The sequence below is a fragment of the Lissotriton vulgaris genome, chromosome 11, assembly GCF_964263255.1.
Source record: "Lissotriton vulgaris chromosome 11, aLisVul1.2, whole genome shotgun sequence".
NCBI classification, from domain to species: Eukaryota; Metazoa; Chordata; class Amphibia; order Caudata; family Salamandridae; genus Lissotriton; species Lissotriton vulgaris.
Genome location: NC_141699.1, coordinates 795,931,448 through 795,956,525, shown reverse-complemented (window position 1 = coordinate 795,956,525; position 25,078 = coordinate 795,931,448). Strand labels below are relative to the sequence as shown.

General features: G+C 49.5%; 1 protein-coding gene and 1 pseudogene across 2 annotated transcripts in view; one reads left to right on the top strand and one right to left on the bottom strand.

Annotated features, from left to right (window-relative positions):
* DZIP1L (DAZ interacting zinc finger protein 1 like) overlaps window positions 1-25,078 on the top strand; it is a 764,020-nt gene that overhangs the window by 17,859 nt on the left and 721,083 nt on the right. The window lies entirely within an intron of this gene.
* LOC147683512 (uncharacterized) lies at window positions 15,735-18,141 on the bottom strand (annotated as a pseudogene).

The window sequence follows — 25,078 nt, the reverse complement described above, 5'->3', positions numbered from 1 at the left end:
TTTGATCGTCCTAAGGAGGCCAAAGCAGACCGCCGATACCTTGGTTGCCTGGGTATTAAAAGTCAACGATTTGTTCAGCCACACTCCCAGACTTTTTATGTTATCTCTGGGAGTGGGGGGAGCACCCATGCTCAGAGGCCATAACAGCTCCAAGGTGGTGGGGGCTGCAGGGCCTAGGAGCTTGAGCTCCGTTTTATCATCGTTGAGTTTCAGGCAAGACATGGTCATCCAGCTCTTAACCTCCTCCAAGCACGTCGTTAGGTTGGTTTGTGGTTGGCAGTCGTTCCCTCGCACAAGGGAGACCACTAGCTGAGTATCATCCGCATAGGTAATGATGTTAATACCATGCGGACGAACAATCCCAGCCAGTGGCCTCATATATGCATTAAAAAGCGTAGGGCTCAGCGAGGAGCCCTGCGGCACCCCACATCCCAACGGCCTGCTTGAAGAGACGGCCGAGCTTTCAAACACCTGGAAGGTGCGGTCACTCAGGAAGGACTTAAACCGGTCCAGAGTTTCGTTTCATATGTTTCATCAGGATAATCTGAGTGCGTTGGCACTGCTCCCATTCTTATACCAATCTAGGGGGCTGGATTACCTGCTAGGTCCCCTCCTATGGGTGGGACCCAGGAAGGGGGTGGATACACCCCTTTCACTTTGTCCAGGCCGCGCTCGGACTGGGGCTGGTCTGCCCCAAAACCGGTTTGGCCTGATTATGCAAGGGGAAGCCTTGTGCTCCCCAGGCAGTGTCTGGTTTCTTTCAAACCTCCCTGCTACAATCCACTATCTCCTGTCTGGGGTGGTGTGACACCTCCCTGTGACAGGAAAGCCTTTGTCCAGGCCTCCTGTGCTGAGTTTCGGTCGGCAGCAGGAGGTCAGACTTGTGTCTGTGGCAGAAGCATCCATTTTGTGGATCTGAGCCTCTTTTTAAAATCAACTGCGTTTTAGCAAAGTAGCATGTCGTCTCCCTCTCGAGGGGTGGAATGCTATCCCCGTCAACAGGACTGTCGAGGGGATAGTATTCCAAATCGTATGACACCTTACACGACTTGTTTTGATAAAGCCAAACCAAAGTTAACATATAACCGCGAGGATTATAATGCACTTAATAGTATATGGTATGGCATTATCCCGGAACAGCTTAGGGAATTGGTCCCGACAGCTGCAGACAGGCTCAGCTCATACTACAGCACCATCTCACATAAAACCAAGCACTCTGCCTCCAGGATTGTTAAGGCCTGCCATAGGAGTGACTGACAGGTATATATGTGTCCAGATAGGTTTAGATATAGGCATACTATATCTAAGCAAGGGGTGATTACACCACCTTGCCCCAGCTGAGTGATCAGTCAGTTGTGTCAATTTTAGATAGCCAGCCAGGGGTGGCAAAAGATATGCTGCAGCCCCTGGTAGGCCTTGGATGCACCTATGCCCTGAGCACCTATAGTGCTCTGTACAGGGGCTGATAAGGTGACCCAAGCCAATCTAGTTATGCACCTAGGGTACATGGAATCCATTTTACAGAGAGAGCAGATAGCCTGGGGCCCTGATTAGCAGGGAACCAGGCCAACTAAGTCGAAAACCAGCTAAACACAAGGCAAAAAATCTGGGGTAACCATAGCCAGGTACCCACCTTCCTACACAACCCCACCCCCAAACGAAAGGAGATAAGGCTATCCTTGACCAGGTAAGCCTATATTGCCTGAGTGGCCATATAAGGAAGTACCTGCACTAGCATGGTTACCCCCTGTCTCATGGTCCACTGAGCAATCCCTCACCCTTTGGGTATTAGAGGGTCTCCACCATAGGGAATCACTACCTTGGGTGTGTTTATGCAAAGTTAAAGGCTGGTGTTGATATGGAGTATTGAAGTGAGGCTCCACTAATTTAGGGCTCAGCTTCCTCCAATTATCTTCCACCATGTGTGCCTTTCTTTATTCAACTGAGTTGCACTGTGCTCTCAGGGTCAACCTCTGGCTACCTAAAGCTGGAGGCTGGGTCCCTTGTTTTGGCTTACTGGAGGGACAGTTCAGGTTTGGTCCCTTTGGGTCCCAGGTTTGGTTGTGCCCAACAGAATCCATCTGTGGGAGGTCCCTAACTACTTTTAAGGGGGCTCCCTCAGGATTTTTTTTAAAGTTTTCACCTTACTAGGGCTACTAGTTTCGGTGCCCCTAATCTGTTGATGGGGTGCTTTATTTGACAGGGGCCCTGTGGGGTCTCACTGTCCTTCTTGTCCTCTGCAGCCCTGGGCTGACTAAGGCAAGGCAGAGAGGGGCAGGTTACCTGCTCCAGACTGGGTCCCACCTGAGAAGGGTCCCCTGCCATCAGAGGCTCTGTCAGGCCAGGCCTAACAACCTCTGGGGCAGTTCCTTCATCAGGGGTAAGATCAGTTCCCTGAGGAGGCTGATCCTGTCCTAATGTCTGGTGAGGGGGTGATTTATCTTCCTCCTCCATGCTCTCTGTTTGTGTGGAGTGATCCATCATTTCAGGCTTCACAACACAGGTATCTGTTTGAGTTTGGGCTGTGGCCATCACAGCCCCCCCAACCTTTTCAGGAGGAGACTCAGTTTGGGTGTGAGCTGTTATCATAACAGGTCTGCTATTCTCTTCAGGAAGGGAATTAGCTAAAGATGGGGCAGAGAGCGGCTCAGCCCACCAACCTTTTCAGGAAGGACATCTTGGGTTGGGGCTGTAGGCATTACAGCCCCACTAACCTTTCCATTGGCGTTTACCAATCAAGAATGGATTTTCTGTTCAACCTCAGCCCAGGCTGAGATTTCCAAATAATTACCTAGTAGACAGTCTACAGGCAAGTTTGGTGACACTGCCACTCTCTTTGGGCCACTGACACCTCCCCAGCTGAGACTTACTACTGCCATGGGATGATTGGTTTCTATTTCATCAATGTCTGTTACTTGGTATGTGGCACCAGGTAAAAGTTGCTTAGAGGGGACTATACAGTCAGCCACCATGGTGATGCTAGCCCCTGTGTCTCTAAAGGCCTCAACTTTCAAACCATTGATGATGGGTTCCTGTCTCCCACTTCCTGGGGGATTACTGCTGGCAGTAACAGGAGGTGTTGGAGCTGGCTTTGGAAATATATTTTCTTTATTGCCATTCTTTGGACAACAGCTGTCTGATTTCCAATGGCCAGTCTGTTTACAGACATGGCAGTATGGCTTCATTTGGACAGATGAATTGTCTTGGGACCTACCCCCATCCTTGGAGTTTTGGGGCCCTGGGGAAGTCTTTTCTTTACTTTTATCCCTACCCTTATCTTGAGGTTTGGTAGACTCCTTCTGGCCATTGCCCGGGTTCTTAGGCCGAATCCTGGTTCTGACCTATTTATCTGCCCTCTTTCCCAATTCTTGGGGAGAGGTCAAATCAGAGTCCACCAGGTGCTGGTGTAAGAGCTGGTTCTGACAATTACTTAGGATCTGCTCCCTCATAATCAAATTAATCAATCCTGTGAAGTCATGTACTTTGCTGCCTTGTAGCCAACCCTCCAGAGCCTTAGTAGCACAATCTACAAAATCAGTCCAGTCCTGTGTCTGTGTCTTCTGGGTGTCTCTGAACTTCAACCTGTACTGTTCAGTGGTTAAGCCAAACCCATCTATTAGAGCACTCTTCAGGACTTTGTAGTTTTTAGCATCCTCATGTCTGACAGTGAGGAGCTTATCTCTCCCTTTCTCAGAAAAGGAGTACCATAAGATTGCTGCCCACTGTTCCTCAGGAACCTGATGCAGGCTCTCTCAAGAGCAGTTATCCACTTGTGGATGTCATCCCCTTCTGTGTAGGGGGGCACAATCTTTGTCAGGTTTCTAGTATTATAGGACCTGTCTTTCTCTCTAGGAATATTGTTGCTGCCACCAGTGGCATCTAAGCCACACATTTTCTGTTCCCTTGCTAAAGCAAGTTTAGCTTGGGCCAGGGCTAACTCTTCCCTCTCTATCTGGAGTTCTACAGCTCTCACCCTGGCCTTATGTTCTCTTCTCTGGGGGGGAAGTCATTCCCCTTTGAGAGTTTCTTGAGACACTAGAAATGTGAGAATCCACTGAGGGAGATCTCACCCTTCTATTGCCTGGAACAGTTCTATTTTGTACTCTGGGGAGGTGCTGGCCCTCTCCATTTCCAAGTAGGTCCAAGTTAATTTGGCTAAGCCTCCCCACATGTACCTGGATATCCCCTTGATCTTGATCTGAATCTTCATCATTATTTGGTTCAGGGTCCACCTCATTCTCTGGGGTGCTATTCTCATTCTCTTGGGGTTTCACTCTATCTCCTGATCTTAAGGGAGCTATGCTCGCCTTATCTAAGTCATCCTTTTCCAGGATGGCTATCAGGGAAGGAATGGTGGGGCTGTGACCCCTTTTTAGCCCTCTTGCAATGCATAAGGCACCCAAGTCTTTATGGCTAAGTTTGTCATAGCTGGAAGTTGCCTTGGTAAGGTCAACCCTCACAGGTAGAGAGCTGGAAGCTTCACCTGTGCCAGACATGACTGCTAGTGAGGTGCAAGTGGTGCACTTACCTACACTAAGTGTTTTCCTACTGTACCTTGCTAGTGAGTTGTAGGCAGGGTGTGCTAATCCCTTTGATCTACAACTACTAAGTTCAGTAGAACTTAAATATGCTAAGCTTTTGTTTATATGTACCTAAGGTACTTTATGTGATCTTTCAATTTGATAAAAAGATTGCAATGGTAAAACAACAGCAAGCTCAAATTCCGCACCGCTCCACACCAATGTGAGAAGTTGGCCTGATACAAGGTGGTTCCAGAATTGGAAACATCATATATCAGTCCAAACAATCCCTTATGGTGTCTGGTTGTAAGTCAACCTTATAGACAAGCTATCCTAGGGGTAGCATGGACTAAGCAGCCTGAAAGGCTAAACTCAAGAGGTCGTGTTAAGCGAGCTGTTTTACCAATCACAATCCTGTAATATCAAATGAAAGGACACCACACAAGTATATATTATAAAAATATATGTGTTTATTACTAAAATAATCCCCAGTACTCTTTATGAGCAAAGGGGCACAAGTGTTTAAACAAAAGCACAGTTAAACATATAGAAGTTGCACAATTATGGATGAGGGCGGGTGGCCACTCAAACCATATATTAAGAAAGTGGTATGAGATACCAATCGAACAGTGGTTAGGCCTAGGGCCTAGGGAATCGCTGGGAGCAGTCGGGACTAGCAATGCTGAAGTCGGGAAAAGCCCGCGGGATTCGGGTGCAGCGCTTAAAGCACACGCATGCACCAATGTAAAGTCAATGGTGCGTAAAAGTTATAAAGTTACTGTTTAAGGAGACTTCCGCTTAACCTAGAAGGATGAAACTTAAGACACATACACTAGAGGTGTGTACCAGTGTGGGAACGCCGGCGTTGTTGAGTTACCTCACCCACAGGAAGCGGGTGCATAGGGTCGAAGTTGTGTCGGGTTTCGTCACGCAGGTTGTTGGTGCTTGAAGCTGAAGATGCTGCAGGCGATGTGAAGGAGAAGTGTCCGGTGTGATCCAAGGGTGGATCGGAGTCGTAAAGTACCTGAAAGCAGAGGGGACAGAGTCTGGGTCACTCAGCAGTGACCAGGACGGAACCAGGCAATGTCGGGTGCAATCAGGTGGTTGTCGAGGAGCTTCTCTCCGCTGCCACGTGGGCTCTGGGGCATCTGCGACGTCCAGGAGCGGGTCACGAGCTGTCCCACGAAGGCTCTCATCGTCGGCGCTGTCGGCTTCAAGATTGGAGCAAACAACACTTGGCAAGAGCAATCCACGCAGGATTGGAAGATTGCTTCTCACTCGGACCAGGAGGGTCAGAGCGGGTGCTCCTTTTCAGAGGAGCGGGTGCAAGTCTGGAGCAACCAGAATCACAAGTTAGATTTCGTAGTTCGCCGGCACAGGGGCCACAAGCCAACTGGCAAGTGACCGGGCCAACGCGTTGAGCCAAAAGAAGCAGAAGGGCCCCACGCAGCACTCAGTGAGTGTAGAGGGGTGAGCTTCGGTGCAAAAGTGGCTCAGAGCTGGGGCTTCTCAAACCCCGATGTACAGCTTCGAGGGTCACTCATGGGCTGCACGGTCAGCGTCTTGTGGTCTTTTCAAGATGGCGGGCCCCACGCTTCCAGTCGCCTCCACGGGTCTCAGCTCTGCAGGGACTGTGGATCGGGCTGTTAGAAGGCAGGCAAGCTTGATCTTGTCGATCTCTGTCGCTCGAGTTCCGGCGGGAACTGCAACAAAGCAGACGTCGAGGTGCTGGATGGTGCCTGTTTGCACAGGGTGGTCACTCCTTGACCACAAGGGGGATTCTTCAGTCTTCTACGTCGAGTAGGATGTCGAAGGGTCCAGAGTTTCGTTTCATATGTTTCATCAGGATAATCTGAGTGCATTGGCACTGTTCCCATTCTTATACCAATCTGGGGTGCTGGATTACCTGCTAGGTCCCCTCCTATGGGTGGGACCCAGGAAGGGGGTGGATACACCCCTTTCCCTTTGTCCAGGCCGCGCTGGGACTGGGGCTGGTCTGCCCCAGAACCGGTTTGGCCAGATTATGCAAGGGGAAGCCTTGTGCTCCCCAGGCAGTGTCTGTTTTCTTTCAAACCTCCCTGCTACAATCAACTATCTCCTGTCTGGGGTGGTGTGACACCTCCCTGTGACAGGAAAGCCTTTGTCCAGGCCTCCTGTGCTGAGTTTTGGTCGGCAGCAGGAGGTCAGACTTGTGTCTGTGGCAGAAGCATCCATTTTGTGGATCTGAGGCTCTTTTTAAAATCAACCGCGTTTTAGCAAAGTAGCATGTCGTCTCCCTCTGGAGGGGTGGAATGCTATCCCCGTCTACAGGACTGTCGAGGGGATAGTATTCCAAATCGAATGACACCTTACACAACATGATTTGATAAAGCCAAACCAAAGTTAACATATAACCGCAAGGATTATAATGCACTTAATAGTATATGGTATGGCATTATCCCGGAACAGCTTAGGGAATTGGTTCCGACAGCTGCAGACAGGCTCAGCTCATGCTAGAGCACCATCTCACATAAAACCAAGCACTCTGCCTCCAGGATTGTTAAAGCCTGCCATAGGAGTGACTGATAGGTATATATGTTCCAGATAGGTTTAGATGTAGGCATACTATATCTAAGCAAGGGGTGATTACACCACCTTGCCCCAGCTGAGTGATCAGCCAGTTGTGTCAATTTTAGATAGCCAGCCAGGGGTGGCAAAAGATATGCTGCAGCCCCTGGTAGGCCTTGGATGCACCTATGCCCTGGGCACCTATACTGCTCTGTACAGGGGCTGATAAGATGACCCAAGCCAATCTAGTTATGCACCTAGGTACATGGAATCCATTTTACAGAGAGAGCAGATAGCCTGGGGCCCTGATTAGCAGGGAACCAGGCCAACTAAGTCGAAAACCAGCTAAACACAAGGCATAAAATCTGGGGTAACCATAGCCAGGTATCCACCTTCCTACACTCTTCTCTTTTTGAAACTTGCTCTGTCACCATAACTCTTTTTTTGCCGTCCGGCTTTACAGAGTAAAACAAACACATAACCTTGCTCAGTCCTTCAGAACATTTCATAGGTAATCGTGCTCTTCTAAATTTTACTGTTGTACATGAAATATATTGGAAAAACATGTTTGTGTCGTGAATCAAACACTAAAATGTGTGAGGTGCAGAAAATATACGTTACCAGTTTTGGAATTTGGAAAATTGTACTCTGGGAATCCTACAGGGGGGGGTTAAGGTGAGACAGAGGAAGGAGGGAGGGGTCACACAGTACCGAACTTAAAAAGCAGATTATTACAGTCAACTTGTTCATTTATTTAAACAAAATCTGATGCAAAGAAATTGACAACAAAAACATATGACAGTATATCTATTCTAGATTACTTATTGGTCACAGAGAGGCCAGTGATGGAGCCCCGGGCACACGTAAGCAAATGAGCTGTCAGCGCTTCCAGGGTGCCCCAAATGCTTCTTCACAAGTAATTTTTAAACTATATTGGCTCTTGAAATTATGCTCTGTGGCTCTGTGTGTGTGTGTGTGGCTGTGTGTGTGTGTGTGTGTGGATCTGTACTAGTTGTTTTATGCACAATAGCTAACTCCCCACCAGTAACCAAGAAGAAGTGAATGTTGGGACAGTGGCATTCAAGCCTCCACTTCTGCAACAGACATCTGCCTACAAAACCTCCATTAGGTAAGAATTAAGTGACTGCATATACCACACAATTTTATGTGGTCTGTTGGGAAGATGGTGCTCAAGCTTGCTGCCCCAGACCTGATGGTCGTTCCCCAATTTGTCCTTCGCCACGGTTTAAGGAATCCGCCAAATTTCCCCTGTCCTACTGTACAATGCCTATATGCCTGGGGGACTCTCTATGGATTCTATGAGCGCCAGGCACTTGGCAAATTTAGTTCTCTCCAGCAACCCAAGGCATCATAGGAATCATTAGGATTGCCTTCCCTATGGTGTGCACGAACCCCTTGACAGAAGAGGAATCCTGCTGATACTGTGGGCATTAGTGTTACTCGTCAAGCAATCCACTGGATTCTCATTTTGTCTGGCGATGGGTGTGCTTGCGTGCCCCTTGTGGGGTAATCCTAAGGATTACAAAGATTGATTGGAACCAGTGCAGTCCCATGGCCAAAGACCCAGGAGATCATTGCAAGGTGTTTTTTTGCGGCAAGAGGTTCTGCAGGGGTGCTAAGCAGAAACAAAACCTTACACTACCATGCTAATGTCTACCATCCTGGCTGTTCTCCTATCTCAGCCGGATTGGTCTTGTAATAGAGAGCAGTTAGATCTAATGGCCATGGCAAGAAAATGTTAGAATGGTTGTGTGGTTTAAAGGAGGGCAGAGCAGAGGCTGTGCCATCTCTGCCCAAATCTACACTAAACATATTTGTCATCTGCAGTTAACACTCTCTAATGACAAAAAGATAGCCAAAGTAGACTGTGAAATCTGCAGGTGACATCCTCCAATGCTACAAAATTAGGAAGAGTGGGTATGGCACGTACACTTTACCGAGTGCATGTAGTGTGGGTGAAAACAGATTTAAATGAAGAGAATGGCCCTTGCAATTCAGATCTAAAGCTAGAAGTAACCTTGTGATTGGAAATCTACCTTTTAACATACAGGTATATATATGGTTTTACTCACTGTGAGAAATGGGGTGTTTTATATGGTGTGGTTGTGAGACCTCACTATCCAATACATTACCAACACTTCTAGAACCAATCAGGTTTCGTTAGTCAAAAGTTCGCTTAATCGCAGGCAGCGGTGGCTTCGAGCAGTCAGGCTTCAACAAAGGAACACATCTAAAATATGTAAACCGCACCAAAACAATACAAGAAGAAAAAAAATCGCCTTCAAGAAATCGGAAAGAATTTATAAAAATGGTTTATATTTTTATGGATTTATGGACACCAATATGATACACCAGAGGGTCCTGGAAATATAGATTTTACCAGGAACAATAAATCAAGAATTTTGACTTCATCATGCATTGGAATGTAACCAATTTGACACTTGGGAAACTTTTTCAAGAAAAACTTTGTCAGAGTGGAATGTGGTTACTTAGGGTTACTTTGGGCAAAAAGCTCTGGCAGGGAGCCAGTGAAGGTAACCAGCAAGGTCCTGAAGAAACAGTTACTGCAACAAGAAAAGCAGTCCAGTCCAGTTTAGTTGTCCCTTGCCATTGACTTCCATGGAGTGGTCCTGTTATAAGGGAAACAGGATGCTGAAGATGCTGTGCTGTCGATGGGGGTCTTCCTGGGGTCACTCCTCAATCCACTCTCCTGGTGGAGCGACTTTGGCCACAGGGGTCAATTTCCCTCAAAGTCCTCTTTGGTCCAGGAAAAGTCCAGTCGCCACTGGACTACTGGTCACCTGCACAAAAGAATCAATGGTTTCCTTCTTTTCGTAATAGGTTTTCTTCTGGGCAACCTAACTGTCTCTGATGGCTCCCCTAGGTCCAACAGATTCTGGTGCAACTTCCAAGTGTTGGTTACCAACTTTCCTAGGCAGGCCAGTTCAGCTTTTGTGGCCCTGTGCTACGAACAGGAAGTCAGCCTACAGACTCTTGGAGCCTCTGCTTCTGGCTGTGGTCCAGGGATGTCTTCTGAACGAGTAGGACACAGCCAACACTTTACTTCAGGGAATCTAAGAAACTGGAGCCATTTGGGAAGAAGATTTTTTCTTCCGCCAGTTCAGGGCTACGGTCTGTTAACACTGCATGCCTCTTGGGCCGTTATTCCCACTTAGTGTGGGATACAGTGTTGCAGGTGCTACCTCAGTGTCCAGAGGAGGCCCGGACGGTGCTCCCCTTTTGCTGAGGGGAGAGATGCAGCCAAGTTCACGATTTGTTGTGGCCTTGACACCACCGACTCCCTGGGCAGAGCGATTTCAAGGACAGTGGCGCTACCCCGTCACGCCTGGCTGAGGACCACTGGCTTTTCAGGGATGTCCAGAACACTCTGATGGACATGCTTTTTGATGGCACTCGCCTTTTTGGCAACAAGGCAGATAGTGCGTTGGAGCGTTTTAAAGACTCGTGGGCTACGGCCAAGTCCTTGGCCCTTTTGGCCACGCGCACTCCTTCTGCGTCTGCTTTTCGCTCCTTTGTGGCCAAGGGAGGGGCACTCAAACATGTTTGTTTCAAAACCACAGACCTGCACAGCAACAGTCTGAGCGCAGCCGAACAAAGGACCCGCGAGTGGGTCAGTCCACCACCTTTCCCGCCACCACTGCCTCCAAACCTTCCTAGTCCGGTGTTTCAGGCCCATCATACGCCAGAGGGCAGCATGGTTCGCCATTACCTTCTCCACTGGCACACCATCACTTCGGACAGGTTGGTTTTGCAGATAGTCCGAAGGGGCTACTCCCTCCCCTTCGAGACTACCCATCCAGCCATTCCACCTCAGTACCACCGGGGATCACTTGGCACTTCTCCAGCAGGAAGTTTCTGCCCTCTTGGCCAAGGGGGCCGTCGAGCTTGTTCCAACGCCAGATGTAGGTCGTGGTTGTTACTCCCACTACTTCCTGGTTACAAAGAAGGACAAGGGCCTGCATCCTATCTTAGACCTTCAGAACATCAATCGCTTCCTCCGGAAGGAGAAGTTCATGATTCTCACACTTGTTCAGGTCTTGTCTGCTCTTGACCTGCAAGACTGGATGGTAGCGTTGGACTTACAGGACGTTTACTTCCATATCCCCGTCCTGCCGGCCCACTGGCGTTACCTGCGGTTCACGGTAGGCCACAAGCACTTTCAGTTTACTGCGATCCCTTTTGACCTTACCACCGCCCCTTGGATGTTGCCGAAAGTAATGGAGATGGTCACAGCTCATCTGCGCAGGTCAGGGTTTTTAGTCTCTCCCTATCTCGACGACTGGTTGTTGAAGGTGGGCTTGCCCCAGGCAGTCGTCTCCCATCTCCAGACTACGGCCGACCTGCATTTGCTAGGGTTCTCCATCAACATGCCGTAGTCACCCCATATCCCCTCTCAGATGCTCCTCTTCATCGGAGAGGATCCGGACAACGCACAGTTTCGGGTCTATCCTCCCGAGCAGCGAGTGCGGGACATTCGGGCTATGATTCCAATCTTTCGGCCTTGGTGCTGGGTTTCGGTCCGGATGACCTTGAGGCTTCGGGCCTCATAGCCTCCTGCATCCTCCTGATCATCCATGCCAGACGGCATATGCGGGCTCTGCAATGGGACTTGAAGTTCCAGGAGGCGCAGCATCAGGGGAACCTGTCTGACTACGTACAGATCTCGGAGGGCATTGCACGACAATTGCAGTGGTGGCTCACAAACCAGGATTGGGTCAGCGACAGATCCCTCTCCCTTCCCCAATCGGAGCACACAGTGCTGACGGATGCGTCCCTCATGGGATGGGGAGGCCACATGGGAGAGGCGGAGATCTGAGGCTTTTGGTCTCTGGCGGAATCCAGACTCCATATCAACCTTCTAGAGCTCCGTGCGATCCTACTTGCACTGAAGGCATTCCTTATCTGCCCCAAAGGGAGGGTAGTGCAGGTGTTCACAGACAACACCACCGCCATGTGGTCCTGGCACAAGCAAGGCGGGGTGGGGTCGTGGACCCTATGTCAGGAGGCTCTGTGTCTCTGGATATGGCTGGAACCTCAAGGCATTTCCTTGGTGGTTCAACACTTAGCGGGTTCTTTGAACGCCAGTGCGGACAAACTCAGCTGCAGGTGCATGATGGATCACGAATGGCGTCTTCACTCTGAGGTGGCGCAACAGTGGGGAGAGCCCAGCGAGAGAATGCGCAATGTCAGCAGTTCTGCACTTTAGAATTTCCACGGCGGCACTTCCTCAGCGACGCTTTTCGTCGCAAGTGGAGTTGCGGTCTATTGTACAAAGAAGACAAAGGGGGTCCAAGGGAATATTTACTGACCCTGCATTGTTATCATCCCTAACGACTATGAATACCAACAACTAGGATAACAATGGGTCAAAGAGCAAACTATCTATCTATAAACTATCTGTGTATCTAAAGGGTACAACCGCGAAATCCACTGAGAGTATATTGTGGTGAAATAATTGTTCCCATCAGATTACCAACCTGTACCGCCCTACATCATTTGGGATCCTTCACCCTGAAAGAAAGTGGTTTTACCCACAGTAGATTAGGCAGGTCGTAGCTGAGTCTAATGAAAATGCCTCAAATGTGAGTGTGGTATACTTTAGCATCAGGAGATAAACTGACTAGTTGTGCAAAATGTGATGAAATAATATGTGCTAAGTGCGAAAAATTGTTAAAATTGGGTAGTGGAAATGGAAAAACAGTTTTAATAGAGTCCTATCCACTCCCAAAATAAAAAACAGTGCATAGTAGTGTAAACAAATACCTACTGGAATTGATGTTTGGTCGACATGTTTCTGCAGTGAATGCGGAGCCTATTGGTCTCCTACTGCTTCTTCAGGACCTTAGTTTATGCTCGTGCGTGATGTGAATAAAAGGTGAAAAGAAATAAACAATATCACCAGAGATTCACCTAATTTTTAGGGAATGCACGCCCCACCTCACCTGGCTACAGCTCAGGTAAAACGGAGCACCGCTCTTTCTGTCGGTACCCCGGACATCCGTCTACGCTGTCTGTAGGGAGACGGATGTCCGGGGTACCGACGGACAGAGCGATGCTCCGTTTACCTGAGCTGTTGCATAAACTAAGGTCCTGAAGAAGCAGTAGGAGAACAATAGGCTCCGCATTTATTCCATTTGACTTGCCTCCTGAAGTCTGTGATGTTATTCTGGCAGCCAGGCGTCAATCCACTAAATCGGTATACGCCTGCAGATGGAACAAATTTGTGGCATTGTGCACAGCGAGGGCGGTGGATCCCCTTTCTGCCCCTCTTTCAGATATCCTTTTGTTCCTTCTTTCTTTAGTCCGGCAGGGCTCTGCTCCGGGCACTATTAAGGGCTACCTTTCTGCAATTTCAGTCTTTTTCAGGCTACCTGATCAGCCGTCTCTTTTTAAGTCCCCTGTTGTAAATCGATTTCTCAAAGGCATTACTCACCTTTCCCCTCTATTCCGTTTGTAATGCCGCAGTGGGACTAAATTTGGTTCTTACTTAATTGATGTGCGCTCCCTTTGAGCTGCTTCACAACTGTCCTCTTCGATTACTGACTTTAAAGACTGCTTCCCTGGTTGCCATCACTTCGGCTAGGCTCGTGAGTGAGCTCCAGGCTCTTTCCTGTAAACTTCCTTTTCTGTCTGTTCATCCGGACAAGGTTGTGCTCTGCACTCGTCCTTTCTTATTGCCAAAGGTTGTTACTGCATTCCACATTGAGCAAACTATCACCCTGCCCACTTTCTTTCCACCTCTGCACCCTTCCAGAGAGGAAGAGAAGCTTCACTGTCTGGACCCAAAACATGCGCTCTCATTTTACCTGAATCGCACACAACAGTTCCGGGCGGATGACCAGCTCTTTGTTGGCTACGTAGGCGCCAAGAAAGGCTGGGCTGTGTACAAGCGGACTATCTCCAGCTGGGTGGTCTTGTGTATAAAAAAAAGCATGTTTTCTCTGGCTAAAAAGGAGCCTCCGGTGGGGTTGTGTGCTACTACTGCATTGAGACGTGTCCCCCTGCAAGACATCTGTCAGGCAGCCACGTGGGCCTCGCTGCACTCTTTTATTAAGCATTATTCCGGAGAGACGGCTTCTTTGGCCGCTCTATTCTCCGTGACTTTCTGGTGTGATTTTGGTTTGCAGACCCACCACCGGGGTTGGTATTGCTGGGGTATGTATTCTAAGGTAAGAAATAGAAATTTGCCTAGTCTACGAGAAGGTAAGTTTCAATTCTATCAAGGACGTGGAGGCGAGGATTATGCTCTAATTCTCTCTTCGCTTTATTCAAATTTTTTCACAGCAGCTCTTCATAAAACCAACAACTACTACATTTCCCATAACACTCGGGAAAAAGAAAAAAAACAGTCTCTTTAATTCCTTTCACAGTCTCCATGAAGGTCTTCCTATAAATCACTCTGCAACTTCCTGCACTTCCTCTTTCTTCGCTGGAGGAACTCTCCCATGGTTAGACACTCTGCTTCGTGTGCTCATTCCCTGAAAGAGATCACACCAATCAATCATGGTGTCTTTGACCAATTGAACAACCAAGTACATCAAGTCAATCAACATTGTGTATAACACATCAATGAACGAGACCAAAAAAACTCAAACATTAAAGCCATAACAAAAGGATTTACTTTCGACCGTTACGGCGAGGGCTAGCAACCTACGTGCTTGCTGGGTGGGATAATCCTCGCCTCAACGTCCTTAATAGAATTGAAACTTACCTTCTCGTAGGCTATGCAAATTTCTATTCTATGTCAGGGCCAGAGGCGAGGATTATGCCCCTTCAAAGCTTACTCGCCACCACTTGCGCCACATTCAGCAGTGGCTTAAAATAGAACCGTTTGAAGGTTGAATCGGACGACCAATCCGCTGCTCTCATAAGGTCTTCCATACACACGCCAAGGTTAAACGCCTTAAAGTCCATCGCACTCAGAGCGGAATGTGCACCAAATGTTCTTGTATTAATACCTGCCTTCTGCATGATCCACCGCTCCCACCGGGCTATGGTGGGGGTAGACACCGCCTTGAAAGGCTTCTTGAGGGCTATAAGAAGTTGTCGTTCGCCCGGGGGCCGAACTTCCTCCGTCGCTTCCTCATAAGCTTTTAAACATTGCACCACACAAAGTTTAGGAGATTCTGCAAAAGCAGGATAAGAAATCGTGCGTGTGTTCGATTTGGTATGTCTGCTCACCGTAAAAGTGACCCCATCAGGGAAAAAAACCCTGGCTGTGATGTCTAAAGCACGGACATCAGACACTCTCCTACATACACCAAACATAATACCATGGCTAACTTAGCCGAAAATTCCTTTCGAGAAAGAAAACGATTAGGCTGCCAAGACAACAATAAATTCAGGACCAGGTTCACATCCCAGAGAACCAAATAACGGGGCTGTGGGGGTAACGACAACCTGACGCCGCATAGGAGCTTGCGCACGAAAGGATGCTCTCCCATGGGCGCTCCATCCAACGGAGCGTTCCCAGCTGAAATTGCAGAACGGACCACGTTCACTGACCTGTAAGCTAAGCCCTTCTGAGCTAATTCTGCTAAATAATCCAAAACATGGGTCAAGTATGCGACCACAGGATCCACTTCCCGTCGTAAACACCAGCATATCCATTGAGTCCAAGCCTATTTATATCGTAGATGTGCTGTCTGCCCAAGACTTGGACAACAAGAGTTCAGCGTGTCCCGAAAGGCCCGTCAGTCGCCAGCGTTGCCGGTAATCCGCCATGCTATGAGCTGTAGGGCACCTTCCTCCACCAGACCGTGGGGAGTCCCTTCTGGACTCAACATGAGATGGGGAGTTGGGAGGAGTCGGATTGGAAAATCCTAAGAAAGTCCCAGAAGAACCGGAAACCAAACTTGAGACCTCCAACACAGGGTTATCAGGACCACGGCAACCTTCTGCCGGCGAACTTGGGCTGTCACCCTGGTGATCATGGAAAACGGAGGGAAGGCATATCCCCTCTCCTGCCTCCAATCCTGACTGAACGCATCGCATGCCGCCGCCAGAGGATACGGTCTCCAATGGTAGAACCGAGGAAGCTGCCTGTCGAGGAGATAAGCAAAGAGGTTGACAGAGAACGGGCCCCATCTCTCATGCAGGTAATGGAATACTTCTGGGTCTAGTTTCCAAACACTGGAGTCCCGAAGGTAGCGGGAATGCCAATCCACCATATTCTCCTTTCCTGGGAGATACTCCTCTTTGACCGATATCTGATGCGCTAGACAGAACTCCCAAAACTGTTTTGCCATATTCGCCAATGCTTTGGACCGCGTGCCCCCTGGGTGGTTTATGTACCGCACTGCCGACACATTGTCCATCTTAAACAAGACCGAAGCCTGAACTCTGTCTTTGGTCCAGCACTGTACCGCAAAGGAGCCCGCCAGGAGCTCCAGACAATTGATGTGAAGCAGCTGTTCTTGTGGAGACCAACTGCTGCCGGTGGAAAACTCTCCACACCGCGAGCCCCAGCCTGCCCGACTGGCGTCCGATTCTATCACCAAGTCTCGCGCCGAGCCAAATATTACTCTCCCGTTCCATGCTTCCATGTGGGATAGCCACCATTCTAGCTCCTCGCGTACTTCCTCCGACAGGGGAACCACCTGTGAGTAAGTGAGACCTTTCCGCAGGTGGTGTGCCTTCAATCTTTGCAGGGTGCGGTAATGTAGTGGACCCAGGAAGATTTCTTGGATCGACGCTGAAAAGAGGCCTACCAGACGAGCGATCTGCCGCAGGGAGGTTCCCTGCTTGGCCAATGTCTGACGGATTTCGTGCCTGATCTTTGCTACCTTCCTGGAGGGCAAGCTAAGTGTGGCTGAGGTGGAGTCTATCACAAACCCCAAGAAGAAGGAGGCCTTCTGAGTTGGCACCAGGAGGGATTTCTTTTCGTTGATAACGAATCCTAACAACTGGAGAAGGGAAACCGCCAACTGCAGATGCTCCCGCAACTGCAACGGACACTGACTTAAGAGAAGCATATCGTCCAAGTAGACGATCAAGCGGACTCCGTGATTCCTCAAGTACTCCACCACTGGCTTGAGAACTGAGGAGAGGCCGAAGGGGGGGCAACGGAACTCGTACGCCTGCCCCCGCCACAGAATTTGTAGGAACCGCCTGTGAGAGGAAAAAATCGGAACAACCAGGTACACATCTTTTAGATCCAAACGGACCATCCAATAGAGTGTCTGGAGAACATCTCTGAGCAAATGAATGCCCTCCATCTTGAAGTGTCTGTACACCAGCCACTCGTTGAACTTCCGAAGATTGATCACGGGCCTCCGACCCCCGTCGGTCTTGTGCACCAGGAAAATATTGCTGAGGAAGCCTGAAGGATGAATCTCTGTGTGGCACACAGCCCCTTTGCGGAGTAACTCTTGCACTTCCTCATCTATCAAAGCTGCGTCTGATGCGCAGAACACTATCGGCCGAGGAGGGCGCGTTTGCCAAGGGGAACCTAAAACTCTATCTGAAATCCCCTGCCTGTCTGGAGCACCCAAACATCCCCTGTAAGCGCTTCCCAAGCGGGGAAGAACCGCGCTAGCCTGCCCCCATCCTGCAGTAACGCAGCCGGCAGAACACTCACCGTTTGTAGCGCCATCGTTTTCTCTGTAGCCACGTCCCTGGAACTGTTGACCCCTGGTAGGGTAAAAGTTGTTAAAGCGCTGGTCGGATTGATATTGTCCGCGCCCGGAGCCTTGCCCTCCATCCTGGGGCTGCTGGTTTTGGCCACGGCTGGTCCGACCCCGCAGAAAACCCGCGGAGTAAAGACTCTTTTGATGTTTGACTGTGCTTTGTCGAGGGACGTGAACGTCGCCACAAACTTCCCAAGCTCTTTTGTAAACAGTTCTCCGAACAGCCCTCCTTGCGCCGAGGCTCCCGCTTCGGAACCTGCCAAATCCCCAAGTTTGGGATCTACCTTTATCAGTAAAGGGAGGGCGCAGTTGGCATTGCCTACAAAACAGATCGCCCGTTGTGCCCAGGCTGATAACACTTCAGGATCAATCAAGGAACATAAAACGCGGGCTTCCTCCGCCATGTCTAGTATCTTGGCAAGATGCTCGATGGTGTCTAGTAACTTGTCCTGACAAGCGCGCCAGGAAACATCTATCCCCTTCTTAGGGTCCTTAATGAACTTGCCAAAAATTTCGCCATTTTACTCTCAATCTCTGGTGTAGTTGATACCTTGCCTTCTAAAGTGGGCCTTGGGCACTCCGCCCTCAGTCTGCTCCTTGCCTCGTTCTCCAATGGTTTCCTGAGGCGATAGCCCAGATATAAAGCCGGTTTCTCTGCAGGAATCCATTCCGCTAAGCGGGGTTGAACAATGTCATCCGGGTCCAACATATCTGCAATAGTCGCCTTGGGGGGCTCCGCAGGCCCCGAAGGCCTCCACGACGCGACGATCCTGCCTCATCCTCAGAGGCATCCAGGGAATCCCCCTGTTGCATCGGAGACACCGGCGGAGGTTCCTCATCCCCAGGTGTAGGGGCTTCAGGGGAAACAATAGGGGCAGTATGTTCCAGAAACGCCTGTTTGAGCAGCTCAAAAGCGTCCGATTCAACCTCTCTATCGCAATTTTTCTTGAGAGGGGGGCCCCTGACCATCCGGGCCTGACCAGAACCACCTGAGGTCCCCGGCGTAGCAGGGGAAGGCGGAACCATCTTCGCACAGAGCTGTTCAGTCTTGTCAGCCAGACGCTGCTCCATCGGCGTCATGATGTCTGACACTGCCTTGTGAATGGAGTCCTCAACTTTGCCGTAAAAATCCTTGTCCCACTGTAAATAAGCCAAGAAGTCTTCCTCCTCGTAGTAGTCTTGCTCCATGTCTATTAATGTGCTGAGCACCCGCAATCACAGCACCAGACACTGTGTACACACACCCTGCTGTGAAGCACCAAGGAGCACACTCCCACGAAACATGGTAAATTATGTGGACTGAGGGTCTCTCAGCAGTGCAAAACGGCCAGAGGCACAATTGAAAGGCTATACAGCACAAGGACACCTGCTTTCCCACCAATCCACAGGAAAATATGCCGCCTGATCGGGTGTCCGTGGGGGACCTGTTATCGAGATCCCCACTACTGTACCTACCCGACCTGAAAATCAGGCGTGGATAGGACCGGGTCCTTCGGTGCACTGTACCACTACCTACCTACCCACTGAGCGGGCGTGAAACAAAGGGGGAAAGCTTTTCGCTAAATATAGACCCAGTATACGGGGCGATTTCAGGCGGGCCGGGCGCGGACTTGCAGTGGTGACCGGAACACGTCTGACATCAGTTCAGACATAAACGCGCCCCGGGACCCGAGTCGCGACACCCCCACAGCGGCCTCTAGCGGTCGGAGGACCGCACCACACTCACACCAAGGACGGGCAACCGTGTAAGGAGCGCACTAGCTTTCCCGAGTCATACAGGGAATCTGAAAGGAAGAAAATATCTTCACAACCACCGATCCCCACAACAACCGGATAATAACACAGTAAGAGGGAAACAAATGCACTTATCTCGAGCTGCTGAGCAGCGAAGAAAGAGGAAGTTGCAGAGTGATTTATGGGAAGACCTTCATGGAGACTGTGAAAGGACTTAGAGACTGTGTTTTTCTTTTTCCCGAGTGTTATGGGAAATGTAGTTGTTGTTGGTTATATAGAGCTGCTGTGAAAAAAGTTGAATAAAGCGAAGAGAGAATTCGAGCATAATCCTCGCCTCCGGTCCTGACATAGAATCTATCACTAACGTGTCTCTTTCCGATGCACAAGTTACTTACCTTCGGTAACGATATATCTGTAAGAGACATTAGTTAGTGATAAATTCCTTAACGCCCCACCCATCCTCCCCGTTCTGCGAACTGATTTCTAGGATTACGGTAATCCCTTTCAGGGCCCTAGTTTTAATGCACCAGTGGTCAGATACTTGCATGGCTCTACGTTCCTGGCGCGTAGTGTCGTGTACAGCACTGACAACAGCCGTGAGGGCGGCGTCTACGTTGCTTCCGCAATGTCATCCCAGCGATCACGACACCCACGGAGCCGCACAACGCCACCTTCCGACGCGCAGGAGCACTGCTGACGAAAACTTTCCGGATCCAGTCTGACGCCTGGGGATAACTCTAAGGTAAGGAATCTATCACTAACTAATGTCTCTTGTAGATATATCGTTACTGAAGGTAAGTAATCTGTGCATCAATACACTAGGTGATGACATTTCAAAACATTATCGCTTGTGTGCAGTAAAACTGTATGTCGGTGCAAATGTAATGGCCATTTCAATTGAACATGTGTTGTCTGTAGTGTTAGTGCACTACCACACCATGCATACTCCACACTATGCTACTCCACTTTACACCACTACTCTCTACTCCCCTCTATTCTCCTCCACTCTGTCACGCCACCACATTCTACAACAATCCACTCTACTCTACGCGACTCCTTCTCACTCCACTCTTCACCACTTGCTTCATGACATCACACCACTCTACTCTACGCCCCTCTACTCAACCCCCCCTCTCCACACCACTCACCCCACTTTCCTTCCATCTACCCCACTCCCCTTCTCTACAATCTACCCCAATCTACTCTCCTCCAATCTACTCCACTTCAGTCTACCCTACTCCACTGCAGTCTACCCAATTTCAATCTTCCCCACCCCACTCCACTTCACGACAATCTACCCCAGTCTACCCAAATCAACCCCACTCCACTTACATCAACCCTGCTCCACTCACATCTACCCCACTCCACTCAATCTACCTCCCTTCTCTCCTATCCAATCTAACGCAATATACCCCACTCCATTCCAGCTCATCCCAATCTACCTACTTCAATCTACCACATCCCACTCCAATCTACCCCACTACACTCCAATCTTCCCCAACACACTCTGCCCCACTCCAATCTTCCCCACTCCACCCATGTCCATTCTACCCGACTCCACTCCAATTTTCTGTGCCCCACTCCAATTTATGCCACTCTACTTCACTCCAATCTACTCCAACCTACTCCACTCTAATCTTCCTCAGTCTACCCACTCCAGTCTACACTCCAATCTATTCAACTCCACCTTACTCCAGCCTGTCAAAATCCACTCTACTTCAGTCTGCCCCCCTCCTCTCTATCCAACTCTACCCCACTCCAGTCTACCACAATCAACTCTCCTCTCCTCCAATCTATCCCTCTTCAATCCACTCAATCTAACCCAACCCCACTCCACTCCACTGTACCCTAATCTAACACACCCCCCTCCAGTCTACCCTACTCCCCTCCAATCTACCCCACTCCCCTCCAATCTACCCCACTTCACTTCACTACAGTCTACCCCATTCCACTTCTGTCTACCCAACTCTTCTTCAATATACCCCAGTCCAATATACCATACTCCACACCATCCTATCTACCCCATTCCACTCTACCCCACACCACTTCACTACAATCTACCCCAATTTACCATACTCCACTCAAATCTATCCCATTCTCCTCTAATCTAACCCACTCCACTCCAATCCACCTCACACTAATCCTCCCACTCTAACACATCCCACCCCACCCCACTCCACCAATCTACCCCAGTCTACTCCACTCAAATCTACGCATACGCTGTCAGAGAGACACGCTGTATTCACTATGCGAGCTTTCATTCCGCCCCTCACTGCTAATTTGTTAATCTGCCAGTTTTTCTGAAAAGCTTGCTTCTATATGGTTTGTTTTATTTGTATGTCCCTCCTTCTCATGGCTAGTTCCCTCCCCTGAAGTATTGACCTATTACTAGTCCCTTTCTCTGTAGTGTTTTTTCTTTTGTGTTTGCACAGTCATTGTTTGGTATCTTGTTTTCATTAAGCTTGTGCGCGATGCCTTTTAAGCTTTTCTTTCTATATTATGCTATCTTGGTTTAGCAAGGGTTTCTTATGTTTATGTTTTTTCTTTTGCGAAGCCTCCTGTTTTTCGTATGTTGTTTTCGCTACGGCGCCAACATTTTAGGGAGATATTATCTCTGCCTTTGCGAGGAGAATGCACTGTAATTACATTAGTTAACCCTTGCATAAAAACAGTTCGTTTTGTTTTCTGATAAATCCCCTCCCCGGAGTGGAAGATATCCAGAGAGCCAACAGGCTGGCTGCCTGGATAAGTCATAAGCAGACCCCCCCTTTCCCCTGCCCCCCCCCCCCCCCCCCCCCCACACACACACACCCCTTTCACCCCACTGTCTGGATCCTTTCCCTGGAACTCTTCTGTTGGAATTGTAGCTGCTTGTATTTTAGCAATTTACTTTAGTAAATACATTGAGTTCACTGTTGGATGTACCAAGTACGGTTGGGAGATAAGCCCAGAGTGAATCCTTCAGCTCGATTTCTTATCAGTTAGTGGTAGACTACAAGTTGTCGTCTTTCAAGAAGCCTCCTGCAGTGTCCAGTAGGGCTGGCACTGAGTTTGTCATATGCACCCGCCTGCAACAATTGTGTATCATTAGAAAAACCTGAACGACTTAATTATAAAGCCAGGCACCCCGTGTTTTTAGCCAGCAGGCACCCTGTGTATTTAGCCAGAACACCACTTTCAGGCTTGCAGTTGCCTTTCTTTTCTCCTTGTGAACCGAGTCGATTGATGGATGTCTCCATTGTTTTTGGGGATAATTTGTCCTCAACATCCTGTTTTTTTCCCTGTGGCATGACTAATGTGGTGTCCAATTGGGCTGGAGCAGAGTCGGTCTGATTTACCAGTCTTTAATGGACACATGCTGTTGAGAAGATTCCAAATGGTCCCACGCGGTCTCAGTTTTTTAAATTATCCTTTTTAATGGCTTCCTGTAAAACGCACAGAATCTAAATCTCGTGCTACGCAATTAGGATATCTGGATGCAATTATGTAGGATTTTGTGCAGTGTATAAGTGGTCAGCTCTTAGTCACTTCTTACCAAAGTATGGAGACCTAGTGGGCTAATTCCCACTCTGCCTGGCTCGCCGTTCTAGCCTGTGAATATCGTGTTGACACCAATACTTAGGCTGACGGGTGTTTTTGACTGTTGGTACATACCCACAGCCTCTGAAGTCACCCCTACGAGGTCTTAAAATCGACTACGTTAAAAGCTACTTCGCTACTTGGCCACTGTACCTGGCCACTCTGCATGTAGTGTTTGGTTTCTTGACTGTGTGGACGGAATATATTTTTGTAGGGGATTATCAAAATGTATATTTAGCTTACATTGATAGTGTTTCCTCTAATATTAGGACTCAGCTGCTCAATACTTTTGCAGTCACACACAGAATGCTAAAGTGCTGTTGACACTGCCTCTGCACCAGTGCAGCACCACCACCTCCGCATCATTCAGCTCCGCCACAGCATCACTCAGCACCAGCACAGCATCTCCTCAGCATCACTCAACACCACCAGAGCACTCCCTTGGCGTCAGCACAGAACCATCTCTGCATCAGTGCACCACCACCAGCGCAGCACCAACTCTGCACCAGCGCAGCACCACCACAGCATCAGCGCAGCACCAACTCAGCACCAGCGCTGCAGCAATTTAGCATCAGTGCAGCACCACTAAAGCATTAGCGCAGCACCGGCACCAACGCAGCATCACTCCGCATCACCTGAGCACCAGCACAGCATCATCTGTACACCACTAAAGACTCATTCAGCAACACCTCAACACCACCTCCACACAAGAACACCAACTCAGTATCACTTGGCACCAGTGCACCTCATGAGCACCACCTCAGCACAGCACCACCTCATCAGTGCACCACCACCAGTGCAGCACCAACTCAGAATCAGCGCAGCACCACCTTAGGACCATTGTGGCACCACCTTACCATCAGCACAGTACCATTTCAGCATTAGCACAGAGTACCACCTCTTCATCAGTGCCCCACCAACAGTGCAGCCACACCTTAGCACCACCTCAGCATCAGCACAGTACCACCTTAGCATAGCATCACCTCAGCACAGCATCACTCACTACCAACACAGAACCACCACCTCAGCATGACTCAGCACCACCACAGCATCACTAAGCACCACTGCATAAGCACAGCACCAGTGCAACGCCACTTAAGCACGAGCACAGCACCAGCACTGCACCAGTGCAGCACCACCTTACTACCAGCACACCAGTACCTCTGCATCAGTGCAGCACCACTGTCTCAGCACAGCATCACTCAGCACCACCACACCATCACTCAGCACCTTCACAGCACCACCTGACCATCAGCACAGCACCACCTCAACACCAGTGCATCAGTGCAATACCACCGCCCAACCAGCTCCGCATTAATCATCATAACACCACCACCTCAGCACCAGTGCAACACCACATCTGCACTACCACAGCATCAGCGCAGCACAACTTCAGCACCAGTCATCATCATTAAGCACCACTTCAGGCGGACCACCGCAGCACCACCTGAGCATCACTTAGCAGCACATGAGCACCACCACAAAACCAGCACAGCAGCACCTCAGCATCACTCAGACCAGCACTACAATAGGACCACCTATGCACCAGTGCAAAACTACCTCACTACCAGCACAGTGCTACTTCAGCATCAGTGCAGCACCTCCACCTCCTCCGCATCAGCGCAGCACCACCACAGCCTCACTCAGCACCAGCTCAACTCCTCAGCCTCACTCAACCCCACCATAGCACCACATCAGCATCAGCCCAACATCATCTCAGCAGAGTACCACCTCTGCATCAGTGCACCACCTCCAGCGCTGCACCAACTCAGCACCAGCGCAGCCCCACCACAGCATCTGCGTAGCACCACCTCAGTATCAGCACAGCACCACCTCAGCCGCAACTCCGCATCAGTGCAACACCACCTCAGCACCACCTCAATATCTGCACAGCACCACCTCCGGAATCAGTGTACCACCACCAGTGCAGCCCCACCTCAGCAGCAACTCTTCGCCACTACAGCATCAGCGCAACATCACTCAGCACAGCATCACTCAGCACCAGCACAGTCCCACCTGAGCACCACT